This window comes from Nothobranchius furzeri, chromosome 12 (genome assembly GCF_043380555.1).
Source record: "Nothobranchius furzeri strain GRZ-AD chromosome 12, NfurGRZ-RIMD1, whole genome shotgun sequence".
NCBI classification, from domain to species: domain Eukaryota; kingdom Metazoa; phylum Chordata; class Actinopteri; order Cyprinodontiformes; family Nothobranchiidae; genus Nothobranchius; species Nothobranchius furzeri.
Window position 1 is genome coordinate 36,452,873 of NC_091752.1, and position 24,745 is coordinate 36,477,617.

Sequence of the window (24,745 nt, forward strand, 5' to 3'; positions counted from 1 at the left end):
ATAGTTTCTCTACTTCTCTGTTGTGTATTCTCTCCATCGTGATAATAACGGTGCACCGAGCAAAAGGGAGCGGGTGTCTCATGGTATAACCATCCCTGTGTCACTGAAGGAATTTCAGATGAGCCACAGAGCTGCGTGTGTAAACGGGATGGTAGTTGAAACTCCCGTTGACTTTATTTGCCAAATGCAGGAAACGCCAAAGTGTCTGACGGCTGCAGAACCAGAGATCGCAGGTTGACGCCTGCGCCGTCTCTAGTAGAGACGTGAGCCTGCAGCAGCAGCAGACGTCGGCGGTCTCCAGCTCTGCAACTGTACCTTGTCTTCCGCGAATCGGCCCGGCCGAAAATGGTTTATGATTGGTCAGTCCTCGTGCACATGTGCAGATTATCGTTCTCTTTTCTTACTCCTGGAAGAATGATTCAGAGTGCAAATGGTGTCTTTGTTGCTAATCTGTAGGGAATATCTACAAGAAAGTTCTACAGAAAGGAGCAACGGGTCCTGAGAAATATCGCTAGGTTTGTCGCTAGGCGCTTTTTGGAAGAAAAAAAAAAGTCGTTGAGGGGGGTCAAAAAGTCATTAGGAACAGCAACAAAGTTGCGGAGTTGGCAACACTGCCCAAGATACAGGCAGCAGGGGGTGGGCTTTGTAGCTTTTCAACCATTCAGGAGCAATTTTTCCTGTTTGAACCTTTTAAAGTCTTTTCATGGTTTCACCTCAGCTGAAACCACTGGGTTAGCAACAGCCAAGAAACTCACTAAATGGCAGTGAGAAAGTTACCTTTTGTTTAGAAAAATGGACTGTAGTACCTAAATTTGACCACAGGACGTCATTCTTACTTTATTTTTACATGTTGCACCTTGAAATTATTTGATTCAAGCATGCAGAAGAAGGAAACTTGTCAAACTAGCTCAAATTAGCTGCTCTTGATGACTGAAGTTGGTTGCATGTGCTTCAGAAAGTCAGCCCTGAAGTCTTCTCCTGCCTGGGTCATGTCTGAAACATGTCCAAGGCATTCTTTCCAGATTCTCAATCCACCTCAACTAGTTCTTTTCAACGTGGATTGTTTTCAATTCAGTTTATTTATATAGCACCAAATCCTGAGAGTACTGAAGGCACTGTGGAGGAGCAGCAGCTCTACTCTGAACTCCTCACCCCGTCTCTGAGGGTGAGTCCATTGTCTCCCTCACTCACTAGCCCGAATCCCTTTTCCTTTAGGCTACTTACGATCGACATTGTTATGATTTGAGCAACAACATAAAGATTAGTTGAGATTTTGCCCAACAGCAGTATTGTGAAATGACAAAATCATCCTGGTTTTTACTTAATGGAATTTTTAGATCATGGACAGACATTAATCATGCATTTGACATAATTTCAGTAACTTGTAATGTATATAAATTAGGTAGATAAAAACTAAAGAGCTTCTTTTCTTTTCTTTTGCACTCTACATATTAGTGTATTTTAGAGCCTTAATTTAAGTGCATACAGTTTTCCCTGATTCGTCGCTGTAATCACAACACACACAGAAATACAAACATCACAACAATCTTTTATTATATGAGGAAAAATAGGCAAGTCATGGTTTCTATAGGAAACCTTTTAAAAGAAAACACTTTTGCATAGATTTTACACAAAGCAAACAAATTACCGTAATAATAAAATGTACAATCAAAATACACTCCTAATCTAATCTGAAATGCTAGTCTGGTAGGTGCAGGTGAGGTGTCAAAATGAGATTTTGTGACCGTCTCACCATGTTCATAGTTAGGCAGTCCTCCCTCTATCCTAAGCCCAGGCTGTTATAAAAGAGGGCTGAGGATCTTAATGAGAGGAACTCGTTGATGAGAGGGTGGAGTGTTCATCTGGAGCACAAACAGACTGTGAAGTGGAAGGTTACCAGAGTAAAAAAGCTTCTGAGTGGTTACGTCAGTGTTTATTCCTGTCCAAATGAGTCTCTCTGCTCATGTCAGCGCAACTCCAACCTATTTCTGTGAAGGTGGGTGTACGTTTTAGAACCTTGTGTGTTCTTTTGACCTGAGGTGAGAAGATGTTAGGTGGGGATTTCCTCTCAAACGCAGACTGAAAAAAATATATATAACCTGTGCTGCTCTTCTGCAAAGGCGACGGAGACGTTTCACCTCTATTCTGTGAGTTCACATGAGATTGCTCTACTCTCACTCTACTCTGAGCTTTTGTCATTTGAATGATAAAGTTCTCTTGACACAGCAAGACTTTTGGTCTTCTACTGAATCTCTCTGTGAAAATATACATGTACATCGCTGAAACGTGAGTACGTAGATAGTTTTTAAAAACAAGTCAGAAAGAAACAACACTTTATGAGATCAAACACCTAAAGTGCATAATGGAATCAACAAACCTTCATGAATTGATTTTAAAAATGAAAATCTTCTTTCTACAAATCTTTAAAACAAATTCTTCAAGATTAAGCCACTGAACACAAACTGGTGCTAAGCATAGTTTAACCATAATTTTCCCTCTCCTTTTGACGTGCAGTGGTTTAAAAGTCACCACTTGTTGCACACATGCAAAGCAGAACCCACACAGCTCCATGAGGAGGAGGAGGAAATACAAGCGTGTGATGACTGTTTACTCAACCCCCTTCTGACTGAACACTGCCACCATTCATCCAGAGGAAACACTGGAACATCAGCCACACACTTTCAGAAATGTCTCTAAGTGTCCTAAATCAGAATCTCATAAACAAAGAGGGCAGTGACGGATGACTGTACAGCCAAACTTATATTCGTGCTAAAGTCTGATTCCATTATGTGCCAGGAAGCACTTTAACCCTCCAGAAACTCTCAGCAGGAATATTTCATCAGGATTAAAAAATGGATGCATTTAATGCAGATGAATCAATGCTGTGAAAACGACGTTTCTGCAAAATGAGAGCAAGGTGATATGGAAATGAAGGAGAGGAACCGTGTTTGAGTGTGAAAACTTTAATTCAAGAATATTTAATTTATATATGTTTTAAATAGCACCCTTTTAAATTAAATCATGTTACAAATATATATGTCCAAGATGCTTCCTTATTTTGTTACAGCTACTTTAAAATACTTCACTGGTATTTATGGTGCAACAATACCGCCATCTAGTGGGCACATCTCATAATTACAGGCAGAACATGTGGTGAGTGACCTTCATCGTGCATCTAAAGACAAAGACGATTGTGCACTTATTTCATTTATTTTATTGAGCCGTAGTTAAGAGTACCGCATTGTAAATATGCTGATATTTGTCACTCTGTATTGTTTCTTTGAACACTTTGAGGCTCGGATCAAAGTTTTATTTGTAGACATTTTGGTCCCTAATTCTCATTGGAACAAACACAAAAAGCAAGCAAGCAAAAGGGTCAGGGTATAGTGTATCTAATCTAATTTATATAAACATGTTTGTTTTTAGATATGGAGATGTTTCAAAAGAAGGGTAAATGTTGATACCTTGCATATAGTAACTGTATTATATACCATATTAGTAAAATGGAATAGATTAGAAAAGACTTAGAAAAGAATATATTTTCATTATTACATGACATAAAATTAAAGCTTTATTATTAATCCAAGATAATTGTTAATGTTTTAATCATTTGTACATAATGTAAAAAAATAATTCTCAAAAAGGGCAAAACTGTGTCTAAGATATGTAATAGAAAATTTGGAACACAAATTAGCTCAAAATAAATTTTCATGTAATTAATATTAAATATATTGTGGAGATAAAAACATTAAAAAACAAATTAATAAAGTAGTTTTCTCACATTGGTTTAAAATCCTCCGCCAATAACATTTCAGACCGAAAGCAACTATTGGACCATCCGGTTGTTGGTCTCGCCAAATCGCTGTACTTCCCCGGGTCCTCCATTCATTACACCCACGTATTTAGCAATGGAAGTTCCATTATGGAACACTACTTGTGTGGGAAGTTCTCCACTTAATATCAGAACAGGAGAAACAGCTGGCTGCTACCACTTCAACTTATGGACAAACTACCAGAGTCCCAAGAAAAATAAAACATTTGAAGTCACGGACAACATAAGACATTTGAACCTAGAAAACGACGACTGGTGTTTAGTGTTCTTTTGTTACCTCCGGCATCGCGGGTTTCCGGTTCCAGCAGAAGCATCTTAGGTAAGATACCTGAGGGGAGTGGTGAGTGTTCAGTGGCTGTGTTTCTGTTAAAAACCTAGCTTGTTCTGTAGATTCACTAAAACAGCTTTAAACCAAAAAGGGTACTGAATATAAAAACTCTTAAGCAAAATTTTGTGTACTCAGCAGAAAATGCCCTTGCCAAAGCCTCATTATTAAATTCTTCTAATTTTCTGACTGTAATTGTCAAGTTATGGTTAAGCGGTTTGACCCAAGACATGAAGAATCACTCACTGAGAACTAAAGTAAAAATAATATGAAATTTTATTTTTAAGAACAGTGAGGGAAAACTAAGGACGCTGCTCCAAACGGGAACAGGGAGGAACTGGAATCTAAAACGAGAAATGAACACACGTGAGAACAAAACCCGGAACCAGAGAACCAAGAGTAAACTGCTGTTTTAAAATAGTTCTTACAGTCAGAGACCAGGAGCGGGTGCGGGTGGCCTGGGTCAGATCTGGAAGCGAGGAAGTAGCCGAGTCTATGGAACGAGGTGGAGACAGGCAAATGACGGTAGTAGGAGTCCAGGAGGAAGGTTGAGGACAGGCGGACGGTGGAGAGCGGTGGCCAGGGGGTTCTGAACGATGTGACGTGAAGAGACAACTCCAGGCATAGGTAGGTGATCCAACGGTGGGAATAACTGAGAACAAACAACAGGATCTTTAGGGATAATCACAGGCATACGAGTATCTTAAGACAAGGCAGGACGCTACCCTTGGTGAGCGTGTCAACCGGCACTGGAGTTGTGTCACACCGCTCCTTAAATCCCCTGGCCCTCTGATTAGGGAGATCACGATCAGCTGTGGCTTTCCGACACGCCCACCTGTAACACAAGCCTGGAACAAACTGTAGCATGCATGATTTCTTAGAGATGATCAGGGCAGACCGTGACAGTAATATATATTAAAAGGTTTGCTGTTCCATAAAATCTGTTGTTTGCATGGTCTTCCTCAACCATGAGTATCTCTGTCATCTACCATTTTAGTAACATCTGTCTTACTGGTAACAGGCATTGTTCTGAACATGGATTTGTCTCTTAGGAACTTGAGGCTCTTATTCACTTTCTCCAAATACAACTAATAGAATGAAAATATATATTTTTCCCCTCAGTGCTAATTCCATGTCTGTCTGTGGAGTTTACAAAAGTATTCTTCTCAGTGTTTTTCACTTGCTAACACGTTCTGTGGGCATGAATAGGCCACTTGGCAATCACTGAGTGGTCATTTCAATGTGGATCTGCAATCTCTAGCTGCAGATGTGCACTGTTGTGGAATTCACATGAAGGGAGGCGGGGTTTGAGCTAATCCAAGAGTCCTATTTTGAAATGATAGAATGAAGGACTTAGATAGGAGTCACAACCAACTTGTTTACGTTTGTAATAAAAATGTGTTTTCCAGCTTCCAGGAGAAGCAGCCTCCTGAAACTGTAACTCAGGAATGTTATATGATGAGAGCCTCAACGTCCAGCAAGCAAACAGCAGCCAAAACCTCATCGGTTGTCTCCAGTTGAAGCAGCGTCTGAGGGGTTAGTATTTGTTCTGTCAGACTATTGAGCACAACTACAATACCACCATCGCACCACTAAACACTTTCTTATCTGTTCACAGGCTGGGATTCTAGAGGGTAATTCCATCTTACTTGTGTGGCTGAAGGCCATCGCCAACCTATTTTGTATATTTTCCATAAAGCCCAACATAGTGATGTAAGTAGTGTGACATTGTTTGGACATCAACTTGAAATAATTACCCTTCTTTTCAGAATAGTGAGAGAAAGATTACACCACCCTCCGTCAAACGTTTGACAGTTTAATGGCTTTATGACCTTTTATGACCCACTCCGCAGACCACCTTATGTCAAGATATGATTTATAACCCCTGCTTTATGACCCTTAGACCTATTAATTGGTTTTCCGCACACCCCCTTTTGTCAAGATGGGATTTATAACTCAGCTTTAATTGAACTACCATAGGCCCCCTTACATCGAGATAGTATTTATAACCTTTTTGTGTTTGTTTTCTGATACATCGATGTCCGCTGTGTCACCCCCTAGAACTTTGTGTCAACTCTATGAGCCCCCTTCAGCACACACACACACACAAACACACACGCACGCACGCACACACACACGCACGCACACACACACACACACACACACGCACTCACGCACGCACACACACACGCACGCACGCACGCACGCACACACACACACACACACACACACACACCAGGGAGTTTCACATCCCTCTGTCTCTAGAATGGAAGTCAAACAGCCCTTTGCTCATCCCTAACCACACATTCCTTTATTTCACATTTTAAAACCTCTGGCATCCGCCGGTGCCTGCAAAATTAATGGAAAGAAGCTATCAGGTGACTGATTGGATTCTTGAGGCTGGTTCTGAATCCTGCAGCACTTCTCTAACGGCATTAATCACACAAAACCTAGAACACCACAAGATGCAGGACAGCTTCACTTTCTGGGGAGGGCAGGAAAAAGGAAGTCTGACTGCAAACAGCTTTGTTTACTATAGATAAGGGTCAGTTCATTTTATAGAAATAATGTAACATAACATTTTTGTTTTTAATTTCCAAAGATTTCCAAAATATCTGCATACAATTAAACTTTTCAGAAATCTTTCATCTTTGTATGTTTTGGACCCAGCTCAGTGAGAAAGAGCTCTAACCTGAAACCATCTTGCTTTGTCAACAAAACTCTTTACATCTTATTACTCTTCATCCAGTAAAATATTTACTGTCACTCCCTTCATCTTCCTGCTTTCATTTCCTCTACATCAGCTGACCTGCAAGCATAGGCGTCATTTTAACCGGGGACGCCGGGGACATGTCCCCGGCAAAATGTGTGATTGGCAGCTGTGTCCCCCCCACTTTCAAAAAATCCTGCTGATGAGGATTTTTGTTTTACCAGCTCAGATCTTATACCAGGGGTCGGTAACCTGTTCCCATCAAAGAGCCATTATTACCCGTTTCCCACAGTAAAGAAAACACTGGGAGCCACAGCAGCGCAGCGTTGTGGGCGGGGCCTACCCTCAGACAGCAGAGAGCTGCTCACAACAGGTGACAGCAGCCGGTACCATGGGCGTCGCACCCGTGGGGGATTCAACACCCACACTTTTCCAGCTGTTTTGCTCACCTCCACACCAGTCTGGTTTCTTTACGTTGCACTCACTCTGTTTGCCTCATCTCCTTCTTCACCTCCCCTATTCTGACAGCCGATGTCGGGTTCAAGGAGAGCAGGAGAGGGAGGGACGGAAGAGCTCGACTGAATTCATAATTTTACATCTTGACATTAGCTGTACAAAGTCTGAGTTTGATAAAGTGAAGAACAACAATTTGCAGAGGTTTATAACAGGCGCAGCGCCAGGTTTTCATTTTTGGGTGGGCCACGGTAATTTTGGACGGACCTTAATAAGCAGTGGCTTAGTGAAGCAGGCAGGTCGCGCTAGAAAATTTCATTTAAAAAGACGTCATAAATGTTTTCCCCGTCATTTTTATTTCTAAAATATGAAGTAAAAACTCCCAGTTTAATTTTCATTCATTTGTCATTAATATTTAGTCTACACCCGTGCGTTAAGTGGACCATCTTCCAGTAAAAGCAAAGCATCCGGCCCACCTCTCCAAATGCGTAAAATGTGCATCAGCCGCTAGTTAGGCGCGCCGCGCGCACCATCAGCTGTCAGCCCAAACAAAAGCAGAGCAAATAGCGAAAGAATAGAGGATAATTGTGTCTGGATGTGGATGGAGATTACATTTTACAGCAGTCTGATCATCATTTAAAAACGTAAACCATCACCTGTCTTCTAGTCCACGCTATCAGCATTATTTTAATTGGGGTGTGTGTGTGTGTGTGTGTGTGTGTGTGTGTGTGTGTGTGTGTGTGTGTGTGTGTGTGTTTTCCACTTCAAACACTGGTCTAACCAACCAGACCAGCGTGTCCAGTAACATATTAATGTTACAATTAAACAGTTTCACTTCATGTAGGCTAGGAACGTTTCACCTGCCGTGGCCCGACCGCTTCTGCTCCACATGAACTTTGTGCGTGACCAAATGTCTCTACAGGTGCTTTCTGAGCTGAAGAGGCGACTGGATGCGTCATGCGTCTCCATATTGGAGACGGGAACAAGCGCTGTTCAGCCAAACTTTCATAATTTCATAAAAATAACATTTTTCCAAGTGACACATCCCTCAGAGAGACCGGGTTTCCAGACCGCTTCAGTGGGAGGAAATCAACCAACATCCTTGAGTTTATCCGTCAAAATAAACAGTCAAATGGAAATATCTGTAACCTGTCATTTAACTGTTTTACCTTCTTGTGAAGATTGTTGCAAAGAGAAACAAACCTGAATAACCCCAGAGCCATGCACACTGCACTGTAGTCCGTGACTGTAAATGAGGGGGAAACGATTTAATCGGATCCTTTTCTTTTCAACATGGTTTAATGTAAAGTTTCATTCAGCACAAACTTTAGTTGCACCAATCTAACGAGACAGAGTCTGGATTTGTATTCTGAACAGTTTAAACATGTTTAAAATGGCGACATGCGTGACGCGTCTAAAATTCGCACCTGCTCCGCTGTTATGGAAATTAAACTAACAAGATGAATAACATCATTATTTTAGGCACAGACAACATCCCCACACTTTTGAAAAGCTTGCAACGCGCCTGGTCGCTCGTGTACGTCAAAGTTATCTTTCATAAAAAGATAATCAATAAAACGATTAAATAAAGTGGATCCAGAAGCTGAAGCCCGTCTCTGCCTTCAATAATATTTTACTGAGCAGGTGCCACTTTTGTCATACGTTTCTTTTTAAAACATGTTTAGACTGTTCAGAATACAAATCCAGGCTCTGTCACGTTTGATTGTTGTAATTAAACTTTGTAGGTGGGGAAGGTCAGAAAGCAGCTCAGGAAGCGCCGATATGATTACGCACAAGCGTGACGCGTCAACCCGGTCTCACAGTAAGACCGGGTTGGACCTGTTCAGGTTTACACAGACAATCTTTACATTCAGAATTGGCATACAGATGTAAAATTAATGCAGTAAAATATAAAGCATTTTATTTAAATATCCATTCATTATTTTACAAGTACAGAGAGCTGCATCAGATGGATGGAAGAGCCGCATGCGGCTCCAGAGCCGCGGGTTGCCGACCCCTGTGCTAGCCTACTTTATTGTCCCCAGCAATTTTTAAGCCCCACTCAAGTGTATGGTTATTGTCCCCAGCAATTCTGACAACAAACTGACGCCCTTGCCTGCAAGTAGGTGAAAAGTCACAGCTTTGTCTTACCAAAATAAAATAAATAACCTAAAAGATCTTTTTTGTTTGTTTTGCAAAATAAAATCTGATGTCTTTGGTCAAGTTTTTGACCTGGAAAACTTTAAGTAATTTTGTTCTTTCATTAATTGTATTGTATCTCAGGTATTTGTTTGTTTGGTGTCTGACTGTATCTAATCCATCTTATACCAGATTAAATATCTGTTAGGTGTCATAACAGAAACACCTTCAGATATGAAAACATCTGTTTGAGGGATCAGAACTCCAGATTGGAAGTTCTTTTTGTTCTCTTTCTATCTCACAAGACAAAAAATGTTTCTCTCTCTCTATGGTAACACAAAAAACAAATTTTTTAAAAGTGTGCTATTGATGACAAATACCAAAACAAATGGGGGCTTGTCCAGAATCTAATCATTTGAGACTGACTCCTGCTGTTCTGTTTCAATGTTTTCTAAGCAACTTTGTAGCAGAAACTCTGGAGGAGAAAAAACATTTAGAGCTTCACCTTTCAATCATTTTTCACTGAAAACTTAAAATATCTGGGCTTGTAGGCGGGCGTGTAGATCCTCTGAGAGAAAGTGGAAAAAGGATGGCCTATAGTCTCACGTGAGTTGTTCAGAGCATCTCTGGTTGCTTATCAGGATGCTGTGAGGGCTGCCAGAATGACCTATTTTGCAGACTGAAACAAACTTCAAGAAGAAAAGAGGACCATGGATCGATCCCTGCGGGACCCCCCAGCGGAGCCCCTCCCAAGAAGAAAAAACATCACCCAGTTTAACGTAGAATGTCCTGTTGTGGAGATACGATCTAAACCAATCCAGAGCAGACCCTTTGATCCCAACCCATCGTTCCAAGCGATCGAGTAGAATCGCGTGGTCAATTGTGTCAAAGGCTGCCGTCAGATCTAACAACAGAAGCACCACAGAAGGACCCTGATCTAGTGATAGATAGATATCATTTAAGACCCTCAGTAGAGCTGACTCTGTGCTATGGCCTGACCTGAACCCTGATTGGAAAACCTCAAACAGATCAGAGTCAGCTAAATGTGAGACCAGCTGCTGATAAATGACTTTCTCAAGCAGTTTTGATGTAAAAGGCAGGGTAGAGATAGGCCTGTAATTTGCGATCACAGAGACATCAGCACCAGGTTTCTTCAGGGTCGGCCGAATAACTGCTGCTTTCAAAGCAGCTGGGACCACACCTGTGCTGAGGCTCCCATTGATGATCTGACCAAGTGAAGGGCCAAGGCACGGAAAGGCAGCCTTCCAGAGACGAGGCGGCAGAACGTCAAGTGGAGAGCCAGATGGCTTCTGCCTTGCAACAAGCTTACTCAGCCCAGAATATATCATAGGTCACTCTGTTCCGGTTCCGGTTGAGTGAACGCTGGCGCGTCTCGCTGCCGCTGCTCGCTGGCAAACAAACTTTTTGTATTTTTTTTCTTCTTTTTCACCCTAGTCACATCCCTGTGTCGGTGAAAACTCATTTTCACCTACCTGCTCAGCTTGCGTTCTGGTTGCACATCACCACCTCCCTGCTCCACTCCATAATGTGGTCCAGCAGGATTTCTGTGTGCCTCGCACTGGCCTGGATCATCCTGTCGCTCATTCTTCTGTCCGTGGATGGCCTTCTCCAGTACTCGGCGGTGGAGCTCTTCAACCTCCGCTTTCACTACTCCGGATCTCCACCACCAGCTCTGTGCCTCTTCCCCGACATCACCTTCCAGCCTCGCCGTCGGTATATCCATCGGGGGTCCCGGCGGAACCTCCATCTCGACGGCTCCAAAGGAATACCCTCCTTCTGGTCCACGACTAGCCGGCGGCTACCCAGGAATACCTGCCGAGCTGCCGACTCCAGCGTGTTAGCCCGGCTGGCTAGTCGGGCTAATGCTCCTGTCGCCAGGGACTTCCGCACTGCTAATTTTGGTCTTCTCAACATTCGCTCCCTCTCTGGTAAAGGACATCTCCTCCAAGATACCATCAGTGACCATAAGCTAGACTTTCTTTGTCTGAACGAAACATGGCAACAACCCAGCGATTTCTCACAACTCATTGACTGTACTCCTCCCGGATTTGTTTACCTCTCCAAACCCCGTGGGTCGGGCCGCGGCGGTGGTCTCGCGAAACTCTATCGCGAGACTTGGAAGGTCCTTCCCGTAAGCCTTCCTCCTCTCACCACTCTGGAATGCCTCGCCTGTCAACTCTCCGGCCCGACCCCCACAATAATTGTCACTGTTTATCGTCCCCCCAAGTTCAGCCCTGAGTTTTTAAATGAACTCTCTGCTCTTTTATCCCATCTGTCCTCCCTTTCCCCAAATGTAATTTTACTTGGTGATTTTAATATTCATATGGACAATATGGCCCTCCCCCTCAGCAAAGACTTCTCCTCATCTTTGGACAGCCTCAGTTTTCATCAATATGCCAATTTTCCCACTCACATTAAAGGTCACACCCTGGATTTAATCTGCTGCTCCGGCCTGACCCCCTCCAACTGTACAGCTGACCCGCTCCCTTTCACGGACCACTTCCTCATCTCCTTTTCTGTTCCCCTCCGTCTCTCCATCATCAAGTCACCACGTATCATTTCTTTTCGTAATATTAAGGACATTGATCTAGCCTCCCTGTCCTCCAGTTTTGCCACCTTGACCCCTAATTTGTCCTCTACTCCCGATGATCTTGTCATTCAGTACAATAACGGTCTGGTTTCTATCCTTAATTCATTTGCTCCCATCAAATCCCGCTCTGTACATTTTACTCGGTCTGCTCCATGGTTCACCCCTGCCCTTCGCTCCTTGAAAGCTACCAACCGGAGGCTTGAAAGACTCTACAAGAAAACCGGTCTCACCATCCATAAAGACTTATATTCTGCTCAGATTTCTCTCTACAAGGACTCCATCTCCCATGCCAAATCTCAGTATTACTCCGGTCTCATCTCATCCAACTCCAGCAACACTAAAACATTATTTTCCATCATGGACAGCATTTTTCAGCCTCCCGACTCCTTACCCATCCATCTTTACTCTTCAGAAACCTGTAACTCTCTCCTTCAGTTTTTTAATGAGAAGGTCAATAGAATCCATCTCTCTTTACCTCATTCCTCCCCTCCCTCTCCTGATTTATTTGAACCCACCATTCCGTTCTCCTCCTTTGAACTTCCCCATCCCTCAGAAATATTAGATTACATCACCAAATCCAAACCTTCCACCTGTCAACTGGACCCTGTTCCAACTGTTTTAGTTAAATCGTGCCTTTCTTCTCTGCTCCCTTTTATAACAGCCATTATTCATTCCTCACTATCCTCTGGTACGGTCCCATCCCTATTCAAATCCGCTTCAGTCAGCCCTATTCTAAAAAAACCTGGTTTAGATCCCAATGATTTCAATAACCTCCGTCCCATTTCCCATCTTCCCTTCATTTCCAAAGTCCTTGAGAAAACTGTTGCATCTCAGCTCCATTCACATCTCACCCGCAATAACCTTTATGAACAGTTTCAGTCTGGCTTCCGTCCCCACCACAGCACAGAAACAGCTCTCATCAAGATCACTAACGACCTACTCATTGCTGCTGATTCTGGTTTAATCTCTATTCTTATTCTCCTCGATCTGAGTGCGGCCTTTGACACCATTTCTCATCCCATCCTCCTCAATAGACTCTCTTCCTTAGGCATCACTCACACCCCCCTCAGCTGGTTTCAATCTTACCTTACTGGCCGCACTCAGTTCATCCAGTTAAAATCCTTTACCTCAGAACCCTCCCCAGTCAAGTCAGGTGTGCCCCAGGGCTCTGTCCTGGGGCCCCTCCTCTTCATAGTATATCTCCTCCCTATCGGCAAAATCTTCCGCAAATTCAATATCCAGTTTCACTGCTTTGCAGATGACACCCAGCTCTACATTTCCAGTAAGCCCAACTCAACTCTCCCACCATCCTCCCTTACACTCTGCCTCTCTGAAATCAAATCATGGTTCACCTCTAATTTCCTCAAACTCAACGGCAATAAAACTGAACTTCTTCTTGTTGGCACTAACTCCACCCTCTCAACATCTGACAGCTTTTCTTTAACTATTGACAGCGCCACAGTCTCCCCCTCACCTCATGTCAAGAGTCTGGGTGTCATTCTCGACAGCTCACTTTCTTTTCAGGCTCACATTAATAACTTAATTCGGTCAGCATACTTCCATCTACGTTCCATAAACCGTCTTCGTCCCTCACTGACCCCTCACACTGCCGCCATTCTCGTCCACAGCCTCGTCACCTCCCGTATCGACTATTGCAATTCACTTCTTTATGGTCTTCCCAACAAACTCCTTCATAAACTGCAACTGGTCCAGAATTCAGCAGCCCGTATTATCACCAGAACCCCTTCCTTTCACCACATCACGCCGGTTCTCCAGCAGCTTCACTGGCTCCCAGTTAAATTCAGGTCCATCTTCAAAATTCTCCTCCATACCTTCAAAGCAATCCACAACCTCTCTCCTCCATATATCTCAGACCTTATAAGTATTCACACCCCGTCCCGTTCACTCAGATCTTCTTCTTCCATCCATCTTGCGGTTCCTTCTGCCCGTCTCGCTACCATGGGGAGCAGAGCTTTCAGCCGCTCTGCTCCTCGACTCTGGAACTCACTTCCCCCAGACATCAGGAACGTCGACAGTTTTACCCTTTTCAAAACAAAACTCAAAACACACATGTTTAAATCTGCCTACAACCTCTGATTTTATTGAAATGTTTCTCTCTGTTTTTTCTTCTTTGGGTTTTATTATTGTTTTATTGTATTTTATTACGTGTTTTGTGTAAAGTGACCTTGGGTGTCCTGAAAGGCGCTTTGAAATAAAATGTATTATTATTATTATTATTATTACTCTATCCAGTCCTTTGTGTCCTGTCTTAACGAGGTGAAGTCTTGGCTAATGGCCAACGTTCTACATCTGAATGAGGGAAAGACAGAGCTCATTGTTTTTCACCCCAACAGCAGGACTGTGGGTCGTTATGTTGATCTTGGCCCTCTTTCTCCCTACTCAAAACCAGTTGTTACCAGTTTGGGGGTGAAAATTGATGCTGGACTTAAATTTGATGCTCACATCAACTCTGTGATCCGGTTCAGTTTCTTTCACCTGAGACACCTTGCAAAAATCAAGCCTATGCTGTCAAGAGCCCACCTGGAGCGGGTACTGCATGCCTTTGTAATTTCTAGGCTTGATTACTGCAGCTCTCTATATGCAGGGTTGTGTTAGTCATCACTGCGTCATCTACAGGTTGTGCAGAACAGCGCAGCCAGGTTCCTGACTGGGACCAGGAAACGGGACCACATCAGTCCGGTTCTGGCCTCCCTGCACTGGCTTCCGGTCTGTTATCGTTCACACTTCAAACTCCTCGTCTTTGTTTATCATTTCATCCAGGGTGGTGGTCCCCCCTATCTAGCCACACTCCTGAACAGACATTCCCCATCACGCGCTCTGCGCTCCTCTGACCAAGGCCTGCTCGTTGTCCCTCGCTCTATGTGTCGTACTCGCGGGGACCGGACTTTCTCAGTCCTAGCACCGTCACTCTGGGACCAGTTGCCACCCTCAGTTAGGCTGTCTCCTGCCAGTCTTTAAGAGTCGCCTAAAAACCCACCTCCTCCGCTTGGCGTTTCCTGAATGTGTTTGAATTTGGCCCTCTTGTATGTTGATTTTATTTCCCTGTTTTCATTGGTTCACTCTATCCCTTGTTTTACCCATTTGTCTTCTACTTTAAGGTTTTACCTTTTTTTGTAATTTGTAATTTGAATTGCTTTTATTTTCGATTTATTCACCATATTTAACTTTCTCTTGTACCATGTTCAGCAACTTGGGCTTCCCGATAGGGTTGCGGAAGGCGCTTTATAAATAAAGCTTTGATTGATTGAGATATTTATAGAAAAATGTTTTATTGATCACTTGATAGTAAAATAGTAGTTTTAACCCTCCCCTATGGTCACAAGCTTTGGGTAGTGACAGAAAGAATGAGGTCATGGATCACACCTCTGCAGGGTGTCTGGGCTTTCCCATAGGGTGAGACACTCAGTCATCCGGGAGGGGCTCAGAGTAGACCCACTTTTCCTCTACAACGAGAGGAGCCAGTTGAGGTGGCTCGGGCATCTGGTCAGGATGCCTCCCTAATGAGGTTTTTCAGACATGTCCAACCGGGAGGAGACCCAAATGAAGACTCAGGACACGCTGAAGGGACTATGTGTCTCACCTGGCCAGGGAACACCTTGGGATTCCTCCAGAGGAGCTGGCCCTAGTGACTGGGGAGAGGGAAGTCTGGGCCTTTCTGCTCAGCTTGCTGCCCCCGCTACCTGATCCCAAATAAGTTGACGAGGATGGATGAATGATAGTAAAAAGTGTCCAACGTTGTGTCTGGACTACGTGTGATTAAATTCCACCATGACTGATGTTGCTTTGTTTGTCTTGATGGCCTAAATCCACTCACAGTCTGTTTAGAAAAGTAATAAATTAAATCAGTCAGGGTGAGGAACCAGGAGGCCATGGTTCTCTGGAGGTAATTTGTGTTATTTTGCTGTTTCTCTGCACATCAAATGGTTGACTAGGAAAAGAAAACACTGAGTTTCTCTAAAAGAGCTGAAGGGGTTAAAACAAGCATGTCCCAGAACAACGTGCTGCAGTTCTTTAACCTTTAACTGAGATCTCAGTCTAAATGAGACCAAAACCCCAAACTAATGATCCTAAACAAAGTTCTCATTATTCCCAAATGAGCTATTTCATTTTTACGGCATATTTGGTTTGAAATCTCTAGCGAGTCCGTTGAACAATCAGGAATTAATCTGCATCTTTTATCATCTTGTGTCAGTAATAACAGAGTGAGATCGTTACATTTGTTTGATGCACCAAATTATCTGTGTGGAAGTGCTGTTTCATGCCTTTTAGAATATATATTGACTGTGGGACTAATCTGATCAAACATTCAGTCTAATTATATCATTTAAACTGATATCTGTTTCCATCTGTTTCTTCTGGGCTGCAGAGCCCACAGTGACCATCCGGGGCCTCAATTATCAGGCTTGCTTACGCACAAAACGGGGTCGGAAAACTGCGTAAGCAACTTTCCACTCAAACTTTGGGATTTATGAAAGAAAACTTAGCAGAAAAATGTGCGCAACTTTAAGTTGACTAAGGGCCTTGCTTACGCACATTTTGGACATGGAGAGCACCTGCAGTGCTGCTGCTGAGAAGGATAAAATTATGAAATCTTGCAGCATTATCACTTGTACCGCTTCATTTTCACACAGAACAAGACCCCCCACATGCACACACACACACATGCATGCACACACACACACATGCATGCACAATCACGCACATACGCATGGACACACACACACACACACAGCCTGAAGCGCATAATACGGAATGCAGAATATCAGCAGGGGGACAGATAGAGAAAGAATGTCATGCGTCTGTGACAGTGTGAGCGTCCTGTCACTGTGACCCGATTGATCATGCGCCCTTGCTACTTGGATAAGGGAGATCTCCGTTTGGCTGACTGGTTAGCATGCATGATTTCCACCCTGGAGTCTGAGGATCAAATCCTGTTGAATTTTTTTTTTATATCCACCACAGATCTCTCTGAAGAACTCAGCATTGACGGCTTCAGCAATGCTGTGCCACTGTGGATTTTCTCTTATTTGTTTTGCAAAAGCACTTCCTTTCATTTCTCCACCTCACCCACAGGTACCTCAACTTCTGCTTCTGTGAAATTGCGCTTCCTTGATCTGCCTTGATCTACGGTCTCCATGTCATTGGCGGAACGCTGCAACAGCCGGCTTATGTATATACATGAGATCCACAAGGCACTTTGCATTGACTATTTATGGCAGTAAGTGGGCGTGGTGAGGGTGGGATGTGACTAAAAAGCAGCTGAGAAAAATTCTAGATAGTTTCTGATTTATGAAGCGGAGATTGCGTGCAGCTGTGCGTACCCCATGTTTGATAGATCACAAACCTACTTGACGTAAGTACTTTTTTTTTTGCTGAGCTTAAGTACGGTTTTAGTAAGTATTCTATGCTATGTTTGATAAATGAGACCCCTGCATTTTATTTCCTCCAGTTCACTTTTATTCTGTCAGACGTTTTCTGCTTCTCTGGTTTGATTGGCTATTATAACTTATAACACTGATAACAAGAATTTCTCTTTTTTAATTGTGAAATATGGCCCTTTGAATTGGTTCTGCAGAGGGTGACAAGAAGGAAAATAGCAAAATATAAATAAAAGCAACTTTTATGCAGCTGAAATTATTCAAATTGGATCCGTCTCTGCCATCAGACTAAATATAATTTTACTTTTAAACTTTAAAACAAATGATTTTGAAGTCATGATATTATTACTAGAATAACTTATTTAATGTTATCGTTTTTTTGTCAAGTCAATTTATTTCAGAACTGCATGTAAAAAGCAACAAAAGTGGTGCAGATCTAAATGAGTAAATATGCATAAAGAGACAATTTGTAGTTCTTACCATTAATCTCTGGAAATATCCATCGAAATGTTATTGAAAATGAATTAAATGGTGTCCACTTGTTGAAAAATATTGGCGGCTTCGTAACACATAACCATAAAAATCTGGTCTAGAATACAGTGAGTTTACAGGGAGCGGGTCTTAGGGTGTTTCTCAATGAGATGTCTTGCGAGGCCAGGCACCTTGCTAATGAGGACACTGTCCTTCCTTGGTCAAAGAAACCGGTTAAATGAAACAGACTTACATCACGTGACCTCGGCTTCCGCGGTGGCCACGTGACACAGGAGATAACCTTATATTTTATACGTATATGTTTCAATATAAATATATAACAAGCCTTTTACTTTTTAAATTGTGTTTATTTGTTAAATCAAATATGTAAGCGAGTTACTACTCGCTAGAAACCAAAGCTGCAACTACTAAGCAACTAACCAACCATAGCTAACTTTGTTGGACCAAAAAAAACATTTTATATTAGTTGACTTACTTTTAAACTTGAAATTTGCCTCGAAATAGCTTCCGGCTTCTGATCTGCCATCCTTTAGGAAATACTGTGGTGTATTCCGGGTAATTTTTGTCCAAGGCTAGGCTATAAGACACTACCGTGTATCCTTGCTCAGCTAGCTAAACGGCTAACAAATGGAGAACAGGAGCCAGGACAAAATGCATTTACTGACATGTAACACACTGTAACAAAAATTTCACCATTCACATTTACCTCTTCACTCGTTGCCAGAGATGAAAGGGAATCTGATGCATTGGTCATTTGGCTGGAGGTTGTAGTCCCAGGGATTTTTGACCCTAATGGCCATCTGTTTGTAAGATCCTACTCAAAAACAAAAATACCGTTGGCTTGCAATTATTTAGTACTGCCCCTATCACCAGGGAAAATACATACAGTCAGTTCAAAAACAACGCAACAGAAACAACCAGTGTCATGTTCTGTGTCCCCTTGTGCTCTGTGTGTCCTTATGCTTCCCTAGCCCACACCAGGTTCTCCTCATGTGTCTCCTTGTGTTCCCCAGCTCTCTCTAGGCTTCCCTCGTGTTTCCTCCTAGTCACTCCCTTGTAGTTCCTATTAGTTTGTATTAGTCCTCCTCACACCTCTAGTCATTAGTTGTTTATCTTTGCCCTTATTGTTTAGGTTTAGTTATTTAGTGGTTTATAGGTTATGGTTTATCTCCCCCTCTGCTTAGTTCTTTCCCCATTTAGTTTATTAATGGCACCTGTCTCTCCTCTAGACCTCACTCGTCACACCTGTCACCTGTTCCCCTGATTGCTTCCCTCTGTGTTTAAAAACCCTGTCTTGTCCCTCAATGTTTGTTGGTCCATTGTCTGTGTCAGCATTGTTCTGTTCCCTCTCGAGTTTCGCCGAGTCTGTGCTCAAAAGTGAGCTTTTGTTTGTTTTTGAGTGTTCAGTGTGTTTTTGAGATTTAGTCTTATTTTTTTATGCTTTGGACTTTTGGTGGATCCTCCTTTTAAATAAAGGAATTATTTTCTTTAACCACTCCTGCCTTGAGTTGTTCTGGGAATTCTGCATCTTGGGTCCAAACCTCCTGCACTCAACGTGGCAACCAGGCAAGAAAAACAAAAAATAAAGATGTTCTGACTCAGTCTGGTTTTTAAATGTCAAAAATCCAAATGAAGTCTTTAAATGAGCTTTGGAACTGTCAATTGCTGTAGGTCACAAGTAAATGAGGCTTCCAGTGCTTTACGTGTTCCTTTAAATTAACTGTTAAATAACTTGTTACGTGTTCAGACGGTCCGAATTAACAACACGAGTGTGGGTTTCCTGATGTACTAAATCTATCTTGGCTGTCATGGCAAAACTACAACAATGTCATTAAAGTTGTATTCAAACAAGGAACAAAGGAACAAAGCTTCACCGCCATCTTTAAACTTAATATTTACATAGCAGATTGAAAGAAATTAGCAAAAGATCAGTGTGTGTGTGTGTCTGTGTTAACTGATTATTGAGAAGTACAGAATGAAATTAAAGTGCAAAACATTCATATGATGAACAGCCCTGCTGAGATTGATACTCTCTGCATCACGTAAAAAGATTCCGATACAGCAAGGTCAACTTAAAAATTAGTTAAAAGGTGAATTTGGTTAAAACATTGAACACTTTGGTTATTTTGCATTTCTGAGTTGACTCGCATAACATGACTCATCAGCCAGTGAAATAAAACTTGAGAACATTATGTTATTAATTGTTTGGTCCATGGTCCAAATTGTCATGAACTCCTCTTAACCTCCTCTGCGGGCCGGGCTGGCGCTGCACTCCAGTTCCCAGCATGCCTGTCACCGACGCTTCCCGGTGACGTCATCCCGCTGAGCCTATTTAAGGACCTGTCACAGCGGAGCCGGCACTCATTCATCATCTAACGATAGACGCCAAGCCATTCTAAGACCTAAGACACTAACTCTACAAACCATACGGGAAGAGAACTTCCCACGCTGCCACATATCAGTCTCCATCCACCACTCTCTCCGCGCCTGGGTCTCATAACCACTCCAGCTCAGCCCACCGAACCTGACAGGATGACTGAGTCCCGACTCCTGAGTAGACCCAGCGGAGATCGCACAGCTGCGAGCTGAGGTAGCGCTGCTGCTCAGCCGAGTAGAACGCCAGGAGGCGGACAACGCCCAACTCCGTGTGGAGAACAATCAGCTGCGTGCTGTTACTGATCGCCTCGCATCCAAACTCGATTCCGTCACCGAACTGGTAGTCCAACTCTCCTCAGCCCTCCAACGACAGTCATCTGCCACTCCTAACGTGGTGGAGCCGTATCTAAGTCTCCCAGAGAAATGGGATGGGATTAAAGGATCCCCGGAGAGCATGTTGGCCGTTCTGTCAATGACTTTTGAGTGTCAGCCGGCACGCTACCCGACTTCCTGCTCTCGCGTGGCTCTGTTAACCTCCCTGCTGACTGGGCGAGCCGGTGAATGGGCGGCTGCTCTGTACCATCAGAAGTCCCCAGTCTGCAACGACTATGAAGCCTTCGTGAAAGAACTGAAGAAGGCATTCGTTCATCCCAGCAGCGAGGTCGCAGATGAGACACGCCTGCTCCAGCTTCGACAAGGCTCTCAGACCGTGGCCGAATTCACCTCACGCTTCCGGACCACCGCTGCCCGTCTAACCTGGGGTGATGCCGCGGTGAAGGCTGTGTACTTGGAGGGATTGTCACCCCGCATCCGTGAGGGCATGATTGGTCACGAGGCTCCAACCACCCTGGACCAGGCGGTGGACCTGGCTCTCCAGCTGGACCGCTGCCTCCTCACCAGACCAGGAGTGAGGGCGGTTCCCGTACAATCCCGAACTTTCCCCCGCCGTCAGGAGAACCAACCCATGGAGGAACCCATGCAACTGGGTCATTTGCCCCCCGAGGAACGGGCGCGCCGTTTTCAGGAGGGACGATGCGCCTATTGTGGGGCTCTGGGTCATCCCCGTGCAACATGCCCCATACGCCCGGGAAACAGTCCCTCCGGGTCGGTGTAGGAGCTGCCTCACTCGGAGTTTCCACTCATGCAGCTCCTCATCACACCACCCTCTCGGTCTCCTTCCAGCTGAGCCAAGGACCGGTCCCCCTGGTGGCCCTCCTCGACACCGGAGCTGCAGAAAGCTTTATCGATCAGGGGTTGGTCAACCGGCTCAAGATTCAACTCACCCTCCTCGATCATCCCGTTCCCGTCACCTCAGTGGACGGGCGCCCTCTCATGCCATATCCGATCACGCACCGAACCCAGAACCTCCGGATGACCATCGGAGAACACGTAGAGACCCTTCATTTCTTGGTCATTCACGCCCCTACGACTCCTCTCATTCTGGGTCATTCCTGGTTCCGCCTCCACGACCCTCACATCTCCTGGTCCACCAGTAAAGTCATGGCATGGGGTGTTAACTGTCGCCTTCATCATCCGTCTCCAGGATCACAGCCTAGGGAGACACCACCCAAGGATGTGGATTTAACACTCCTTCCAGGATCACAGCCTAGGGAGACACCACCCAAGGACGTGGATTTAACACTCCTTCCACCCCAATACCACGATCTGGCTCGGGTCTTTGCAAAGGAGCCTACCACCAAGCTGCCTCCTCATCGACCCTACGATCTGGAGATCAGGCTTCAGCCCGGAACCACCCCGCCTCGGGGTCGGCTGTTCTCGCTCTCCCCGGCAGAGACCCAGGCGATGGACGCTTACATCAATGAGGCTCTCCAGAAGGGGTTTATCCGACATTCCACGTCTCCTGGGGCGGCAGGGTTCTTCTTTGTGAAGAAGAAGGAAGGTGACCTCCGGCCCTGTATAGACTATCGTGGATTGAATAAAATCACCATCAGGGACCGCCATCCTCTTCCCTTAATGAGCACGGCTCTGGACGCCACTGCCCAAGCCACACTGTTTACCAAGCTGGACCTCCGCAGTGCATACAACCTCATCCGCATAAAGGAAGGAGAGGAGTGGAAAACCGCTTTCATTACACCCACTGGACATTATGAGTACCTGGTCATGCCCTTCGGCCTCTGCAACAGCCCTGCCGTTTTCCAGCGTTTCATCACTGATGTCCTCCGTGACATGCTGGGTCGTTGGGTTTTTGTTTATTTGGACGACATCCTCATCTACTCCCGCACGGCCGAGGAACACACCCAGCATGTTCGAGCCGTTCTGTCACGCCTCCTGGAGCACGACTTATTCTGTAAACTGGAGAAGTGTGCTTTTCACCAGGAGTCCACCTCGTTTCTGGGATTCATCATCTCCTCCCAGGGCCTGCGCATGGACCCACAGAAGGTTCAGGCGGTCGCGCAGTGGCCACTACCCAAGACCCTGAAGCAGTTGCAGAGTTTCCTGGGGTTCTGCAACTTCTACCGCCGGTTTATCCGCAACTTCAGCGCCCTGGCGTCACCATTAACTTCCCTGACGAAAACAACCAATCAGCCTCGCCCTTTCCGCCTCTCCCCGGAGGCTGTTGCTGCCTTCCATGAGCTGGTCCGCCGCTTTGTAAGCGAGCCCATCCTCCTCCACCCGGACCTAACCCGGCCTTTCGTTGTGGAGGTGGACGCCGCTGAGACGGGCGCGGGAGCCGTACTGTCACAACGTGGCCAGGACTCCAAACTCCATCCCTGCGCATTCTTTTCCCGGAAGTTCTCTCCTACCCAGCAGAACTATGGGGTCGGGGACCGGGAATTGTTGGCGATAAAGTGGGCCCTGGAGGAGTGGCGACAGTGGCTCCTGGGTACCCCCACTCCTTTTCTAATCTGGACTGATCATCAGAACCTCATCCATATTCAGACCGCTCGCCAACTCAACCCTCGTCAGGCCCGGTGGGCCCTCTTTTTCGAACCTTATAACTTTCACATCGCCTACCGCCCCGGCTCAAAGAACCTCAAGGCGGACGCCCTGTCCCGTCAACACACCCAGGATCCAAGGCCTCCTGAACCGAGGTCCATCCTCCCGACCGAACGGTTCTTGGCCGCCCTGCAATGGCCCCTGGAAGCCTCCATCCGGGCGGCTCTCCCGGCGGACCCGGCGCCCCCAGAGACGCCTCCTAACCGCCTTTACGTTCCGGCCGTGTGTCGACAGGAGGCCTTGAGGTGGGGGCATAGTTCACGGCTCGCGGGACACCAAGGCCAGGCTCGTACCTTCCAGTTCCTCCGCCGGGCCCTGTGGTGGCCCTCTATGAGAAAGGATGTGCGTGAATACACCGCTGCATGTGACACTTGCGCCCGGTCTAAGTCCACCACCCAACCTGGAGCCGGGGAATTGCAACCGCTCCCTGTGCCTAAAAGGCCGTGGTCGCACATAGGTGTGGACTTTGTCACGGGGCTTCCCGTTGCCGACCACCTGGACACCATCCTCACCATCACCGACCGCTTTTCGAAGGCTGTGCATTTAGTGGCTATGGCAGGGCTCCCCACGGCTAAGAAGACGGCGGAGCTCCTCCTCGATCATGTGGTGAGGCTCCACGGATTCCCCCAGGACGTGGTGTCTGACAGAGGGCCTCAGTTCATCTCACGTTTCTGGAAGGCTTTCTGTCGGTTGGTGGGCGCTTCCGCCAGTCTGTCGTCAGGCTATCATCCCCAGACTAATGGTCAGACGGAGAGAGCAAACCAGCAGCTTGGGCGTTACTTACGCTGCTTCGCCTCGTCTCAACCGTCCACCTGGCCTCGTTACCTCCTATGGGCGGAGCTCTCTCACAACCTCCAGACGTCCTCCGCCACGGGTCTATCGCCCTTCGAGACCTGCTACGGATACCAGCCCCCTCTTTTTGACCATCAGGTGCCGGAGGTGGAGGTTCCGGCGGCTCAGGATATGGTCCGCCGCTGCCATCTCGCTTGGATCAGGGCTCGCGCCGCCATCACCCGGGCTAATACGGAGTACTCCCGACAACACCGCCGCCGCCACCGGCCCGGCCCTGTGTTCCAGCCTGGTGACCGGGTTTGGCTCTCTACCGCAAACCTCCGGTTTCCGGCTGGTTCCAGGAAGCTGTCGCCTCGCTTTTTGGGGCCCTTCCCAGTCCGAGATGTCCTCGGTCCGGTCGCTTACCGGCTGCGCCTCCCTTCCACTCTTAAGGTGCACCCGGTATTCCACGTCTCACAGCTCAAGCCGGTGGTGTCTTCTCCTCTCCATCCACCTCCGGCCCGGGTGCCGACGCCCCGAGATGTCGATGGGGACCCCGTCTACACCGTCCGCAAGATTCTGGACGCTCGCCGCCGGGGCCGTGGATGGCAGTATTTGGTGGACTGGCAGGGTTACGGTCCGGAGGAACGTAGCTGGGAGCCTGCCCGCTCGTTTCTGG

The 24,745-nt window shown here is 45.6% G+C and overlaps 1 protein-coding gene across 1 annotated transcript in view; it reads left to right on the top strand.

Moving 5' to 3' along the window:
- Positions 1–5,579: 5,579 nt before the first annotated feature.
- The window catches only part of ehbp1 (EH domain binding protein 1), a 225,295-nt gene continuing 206,129 nt past the window's right edge, over positions 5,580–24,745 (top strand). Inside the window, exons 1-2 of the mRNA XM_070542571.1 lie at positions 5,580–5,693; positions 5,776–5,870. The gene's annotated coding sequence lies outside the window, so the exon portion shown is untranslated. The remainder of the gene's footprint in view (positions 5,694–5,775; positions 5,871–24,745) is intronic.